Source organism: Pipra filicauda, unplaced genomic scaffold, assembly GCF_003945595.2.
Source record: "Pipra filicauda isolate LSUMZ 115617 unplaced genomic scaffold, ASM394559v2 scaffold107_size2268652_pilon, whole genome shotgun sequence".
Lineage (NCBI taxonomy): Eukaryota > Metazoa > Chordata > Aves > Passeriformes > Pipridae > Pipra > Pipra filicauda.
Window position 1 is genome coordinate 1,591,003 of NW_024103518.1, and position 6,992 is coordinate 1,597,994.

The following is a 6,992-nucleotide window of genomic DNA, read 5'->3' on the forward strand; positions in this document are numbered from 1 at the left end:
TATTTAAAAGAAAAACATCAAAACAATTATTCCATCTGTACGTTCAGGGCAAGAGAAGGAAGCATACAACAGCTCAGATGGATACTTTCCTTTTTAAAGTGAATATGTGAACAGGAGCAGCAAAAATATAAGGGGTCTTTATACTGGTACAAGGCTGATAGAAATTAAATACAATAAATTGGCAATTATTCTTATTTAAGATCTAACACATTTTTGTTGTCTCATCCTTTTGTCTTGTAATTTTAATGTTTACCTCTTTAAATTATTTGTTTGTTGCTTTTAATGTAGATAATTATTCTTAGACTGATTTGAGAATTCTTTGCTGAAGTGAAATTGCTAAGTTAATATTATAAACTGAGGACTTAGAGAACTACATAGGGCACATGTACACATCCAGTTCTTGACTTTACAGAAATATCTCTTTAACTTTGGAAAAGAATTCCACATGAACATAACCTTAGTAATTATTTCATGAAAGAAAATGTAAAGTAGTCACTACAAAATAAAATGTGTTCCTCCACATTACTTTTCAATGAGTATGGAAGCTTAACAATGTAATTTTCTCTTTTGTAGGTAAAGTTTCTATTAACACAGACTTTAATCAATCTTAGAAGGCATCCCTTTAATATTCTGGTTAAAAAAAATAAGCCCAACTTATGGATCATGTGTAGACTACAATAAGTTAACCACATTCCATGAGACTGTCATTTTTAACTGTCTCTTTAAAGTTTCCTGTCTATTCATTGTTGCTTCAAATGAGCCTCAAGGTTTTGTTTCCTGGAAACAGCACATTTTAAAGGAAGTACAGAGCCTGAACTGAGGAAAACTAGAAATAAAAGTAAAAATACTTTTCATGTACTTGCATTGTTTCTTTGGACAAGGAGCTGATAAATTTGTCTGCACATCTCTCTATCAGTTCTGTATATTCTCTAAAATATTATTCAGTTTTAAACCAAAAAAATAATGGAAGTTAAACTGATGGCATTCAGAAGGCTCAGGTGTGCAGAAAGCTAGCAGTGAAAAAAACTTAAAAAACCTCTTCCTTTTTTTAATGATCTTACATGAAATATGTATACATTTTATAATTTATAGTGAAACCACTTAACAGCAATGAAGACCAAATATGATTGAGTTAACAAAGTGCCTTCAGCACATTTTCATGGGATTTAAAGTTCTCCTCAGAGCACCTACACATATTATATGCATGTACTGAAACTTGTAAATTGCATAAACTAGACATCAATAGTTCAAAAAGTGAATTTCTTTGCTAAATAAAAGCACATAAGAAATCATAATGACAGACAACCTATCAGCCTCTGAGAAGTACTTATATAAGGAGTTTTAGACCAAGATTTTAACAACATGAGAATCTTCTTTGCGGATTAAAATGAACTTGTCAGGGGTTTATGCATCCACCAGCTAAAAAAGAAATGCTTTGGAATCAAATCACTGCAGCAGATTTAGTGACACTTATTGCAGCTCTAGCACTGAGCAGGAGGATGAAGCCTTGAAGAACCTCTTTTCCAGGGTCTGAGGCCTTTCTCATTTAATGTGCATTAAAAAGTGAAACAGTGTTTGGTGGTTATTCAGGCACATGCGCAAAATGATCTGTGCTCTGCCAGAAAATATGAAAGCAAATTTACCTGATACAGTTCCTGTATCAGAAGTGATTCAGTGCAGAGCAGAGACAACCAAGGAATAGATGCCGAGGTTTTCAAGGAAAAGTTTGTGTAAGAGGTTGTACAAACTAGTACTAACACATCAGAGTGGAATAAAAATGCAGTAGTCTCCTGGGACTATCCAAAGAAGGTTAAAATTCCACAACTTTAAGAAAGACTGGAAATGACAGAAAACACAAAATCGTCTGTCTTTAGGATTTAATTGTCAAAGTTCCTTCATGGCCTCAACAACACACAGTCATATAAATTTTATATACATTATAAATATATAACAATTCAAGTCACGTGGTGTCTTGTTTTCTTACCCCTGCTGTGCTTTTGTTTTGCCCCACTTGCACTGCATCCAAGGCAAAATAACTCTGGTTTCATGACTTAAAGGTATCTTGAGATTAGGGGAGTCATGTTGATTTTGTAACTTTCTATCACTTAAAAAAGAAATCCATGCTTGCCTCAAACCTCCCCCCAAAAATGAGAGCTTTATTTTGAAAGACAAATTCCTTCACTCTGTGTGACTTCTAATGGAATTTCAAGTTTCTTAATACCATTAGGATTTTTATCTGTTTCTTACATAGAATAAAACTGTAGAAAACACTCTGTGTGATTAAGATAGAAACAGAAAGTGATTGTTCTGTGAAGCAGTAGCCACAAACTGGGATTACTTGTAATGCATCAGCATTAAAAAAAAATGTAGTGATGTGATTATAATATTCACTTTTCTTTTAGAATTTGCTTATTGATGCAAGAGATAGAAAACACTCATGATAAAACTATGGTAACATAGCTTGTAGAGGTTCTGTTGTTAGCACTGCAGGCATTCTCATAAATAATGGCAACAAAAATGTGTTTTTCTCAGTACTGTTCCCCAGATTTCAAACATACAAGAGCAAAAGCCAAAGTACCATGTCATGGTGCAAGGCAAGAGGGAGATGATCAAGGTGGGAGTTCAGCTGAATGTTTCACTTGCTTGCAGCCAGAACCTTTTCCCTGTTATTGGAAGTGTCTTTCTCTGCCCCAGAGCACACCTGGGAAGTAAGAACAGAGGTCACTGGGCTGCCTGCAGGGAGGAAAAAGTGATCTAAAAATAAAGGTAGTCTTTCAAACACTGGTACTTCCTAGTGGAAGTATTTTAGTTTTACGCGTCTTTAAAAATTTCCTCTTCTACTAATTTTCTCTCATTTCAGTTGCAAAATCTGAGAGGGGTTTTAGAGAGCTCACCCTTCGTTATGTTGACAGAGAATGTTTAAAAATAAAGTCAAACTGGCAAACTCTTCATTGCTGCTGTGAAATTTGGAGTGAGGGGCTGAGATGTTTTTGTAGCTGAGAATGGACTTGTGATGTAGCAAATAAATAATCCCGCACACAGACTTAGGCTAATGGGCTCCAGGATAAAACCTGAAACAGAGTCCAGTTAAAGAATGCAGGCACTTGAGATGTGCTTGCAAGTCAGTAATGAGTCCTTGCCTCTGGTCTTTCTACAGTGTCTAGGGACAAAATGCATAAACAAAGAATACCAGGGGTGGATGTACTATATGTTAATGCTGAGTCAAAGTTCACACAGTGGCAAATATGTAAGTATTTCAGTCAAAAATAATCAGATGCTAGCTTATTTCCAGTTTCACAGTGTATAGGCTACAAGTTCTCAGGCAGTAGTAAAAAAAAATACCCTGCTGTGCAGCCAGGGTCAGAAGGAAAAATAGATTATTATGCTTAACACCCTAAGGAGAGATATCAATATTGAAACTTTTTCTCAGTTAACCTTAATAGTACACAAATGGTCCTTGCAAGCAGTAATATCCCTATACCCTGGCTCTATACTCCAGACAAATTTCCAGACTCAGCTCAGTCTTTGGTACAAAAGCAAAAAGAAAGATATTTCAAATTCATTTTAGACAAGGACTAAAAGTCACCCTATAAAAAACATTTTAAAGTCCTTTTATTTTGCAGCTGAGAATCTGCAAATACATAAACCTCATTTGTCTATAAAGGATATATTTTTTTATTTGTGTCTTACTTAAAGAGGAGATACTGTAAAATATTAATTGGGAACTAGTAGCCAAAGGTCAACCAATTTTTTTCTTGCTAGAGAGGATTTAGCAACTTAAATGTGAACTGGAAAGAAAATATTTCTGTTCATTATTTGCTGACCCTTTACAAAACTGTCCTTATGTATTATATATAGTAGATGGTTATATATATATATATAAACCACATAGTAGATACTGTGATGTTATAATGCTATCTAGTATATTGTATTTAAAATATATTGTGGTATTATAAGATGCTACTGCACTGTTTTCTTTAAAGTACTAAGCAATTATTTCTGTTGCCATTATCAAAAGAAGAAATGACATTTCCTAATGCAGGAAAATATGCAGAGTCAAATAGATTTTTGCAGCCTTGTATGTAAATGATCTCCACACTCTAAGGTCCTGGGATTGACTAGACTATTTGCTTAATTGGTAATCATATTATTCAGTAGCTGTTACAAAATACTGCAAAAAAAAAAGGAGATGTGTTTGAATCTTTTTCATTTCATTTTTGCAAAGTGCTAGTGTGCTTTTTCTCTGGAAAAATACAGACTATGGTGCTAGATATTTCCAAAAATATTTACATTCTTTAAAAGGATGTTAGTCTAATTGTCTGATAAATTTTCATTACCCTTATAATAGATGAAAAAGGATTAGGCCCAGGTAAGATACTTGGTTACAGAAGAGCTTATATTTCAGGTTAATCTAATAAATTTTTAAAAAAGCATTCACTGTCTAGGTTCAAGTTTCACTCTCAGTATGTTGCAAATGCAATGCTAAATATAAATATTCTTTGAATTTATAATGCAAAACTTTATTCCTTCAGATATACAAAAAAAAACTAACATTCTTGACAAGGCTATACAGTTTCTTCTGATCTATTTTTCTACTGGGTTAATTCCATATTTCACCATTCCTGCAGATTTACTGATTATCAGTTTGCTCCTGTTTTATAGCTTTGACATCTAGCTCTAATGATCTACACTCATAACTATAATACTGACAGCTCTTGAAGCAAGCAACTGATGCAATGTGGTTCAGTATAATATATTCAAATGCTGAACTGTTGCTTTTTAAGAACTTTATATATAATGACAAGAAACTATGTCACTGACTGAAATGTCATGTCCGTACTTAAACCTTACCAAAAGAAAAATAATCCTGTGATTTACTTGGTAGTTATCTAAAATTGCAAATAAACATCTGGCAAGTCTTTATTACAGAAAATAAGGAAGAGGCAAAGCTTGTCAGGAGCTCTGTAGCCTTAAGCACAGACATTAATGCATATATAGAGAGAGTAAATAATTTATAATTTTTTTTTCCAGAGTTGTGTTAATCCTGAGGATCTCAGTTTTGAAAATTACCCTTTTCTAATGATTCAAGACTCATTTGGTGCAAATTCAGTCTCACCTATTCCTTTTGGATCTGAATAATAGGTAGTGTGTCTCTAGAAAATTCAAAATCTCTGGAATCTTAAAAAATACAGATAATGGGGATTTATCTCCTTAATAGCATCTCCTTTCAGTGGCATTTCAGTGATTCATTTAACCGCTGATTTGATAGCCTACTCAAAAGTAAAAATTCTGAACCTGAGGTAGCAGTAAGCTGAAAAAAAGGATCTGGAATAGAAGAGGATCCAAAGGTGCTGGGCATGGAGCAGCTCTGACCATGAGCAACTGCCACCAGAGCACAGCAATCTGCTCAGAAAACACAGAAACGTGGTTGTTTCTTACCTGCCTACTATTTTATTGCTGGTGACAGTTCTTGTAAGTTAAAGATGAGGGTCAAGATCACTGAAGAAAGAAAGGTGCACCAGGATCATGCTCCCCCCACCAACTGCTTTGAGACATACATGTCCCAAACCATGTGACTTTATAACAGATTTGGTTTTGATGCTGTCAAAAGTAAAGGCTTTCGTGAGTCACTAATTAGAATTCTGAAATTACCCCTCCTCTAACTTGCCTCTTCAAGTGTATTTTTTTCCCAATTTGACATGATATGCCAAAACTCCTCTCTAAAGTATAATATCAGAAGAAGAAAGTCTGCAAAAGGAGGGGAAAAAAAAACCCTGGAGACTGTTACGAAAAACTGTAAGTCAGTTTTATTGCAAAATACACTATACACCTGAAAATATGTCTGTATAAGTAGTCTATAAGCAGACCAATAAGTTCTGCAGGCAGTAGGAAATAAATGTAGCTTGGAAGTTCTGAACTCTTATATGTGTTCTTCAAAATTAAGATCTGAACTTCAGTAACAATTTCACTGTATAAAATGAGTGTAGAAAAAAAAAAAAGAGAAACTTTTAGTAGAGTCCTTAAGAGACAAATCATTGTAGACCCCTTTTAAACAACAGAACGTTATAATTTTGTCGTATACCATTGCTACTCAATAATGGACGATATTAATAATATATAAATAAGCTTTTATGTAACTTGCCCCCAGGTAATTTACAATTATCTACATTGCTTCTATTTAACAATACTGCATTCCCTGGGTCCTAGAAAGCCTTATGTCTGTACCAGAATTTGACACTGATGTGCAACTAACAGAAAAACCTGACATATACTTCACAATTTTCCAAGAAACTACTGACCATTAAAGGGAAATTACTGTGCTGTCAGTAGGTGATTTTGCCTCGTGCTAATAGCTACAGAAATTTCTCTGTAGTTAAAAATCCAGTCTGAATGTGTTCCTCTCGCCCCTGGACAGTTCCTTCTGTTAACAGTTTCCATGTTCAACACTCCCCCAGTTTCCTTCATTTTTATTACCTCCACAAATCTTCCCAGGAGATACCTAAGAAACATATTCATCGCCTCTTGATTTAAATATATTACATATTATTCTGTGAAATACTAAAAGGCAGTGGAAGAACAGCTGAAGGATCTCAGTCCCTGGCATGCTGAAGTACTTCTAACAGGTACCATCTCTCTGTATAGGGAAACTCTGACCATGATATAAAGTACAAACTGCATCAGCCCTGTTCAACTTGTTTGATCACAGTGGACAAGATTTATTTCTGTGAATGTATATTTCTTTATTTAATTACTACTTCTCATTTAATGACTATGGAAGTACATGATGTTGGTACAAAAATATGAAAAAGTCTCAGATATTAAAATGATTAGCCACCAGGAGTTTGCCACAGCAGCTTGTGAATGGAATTCAGCTGCCAACTCAGCAAAGTCTGAGACACATGGATGAAGGATGGCTTAAGAGAGACCCTATTTAACCTATAAAATCATAACAAAGAGCAGTTGCACCTTCATCTAGTACTTTTTAAGAGATA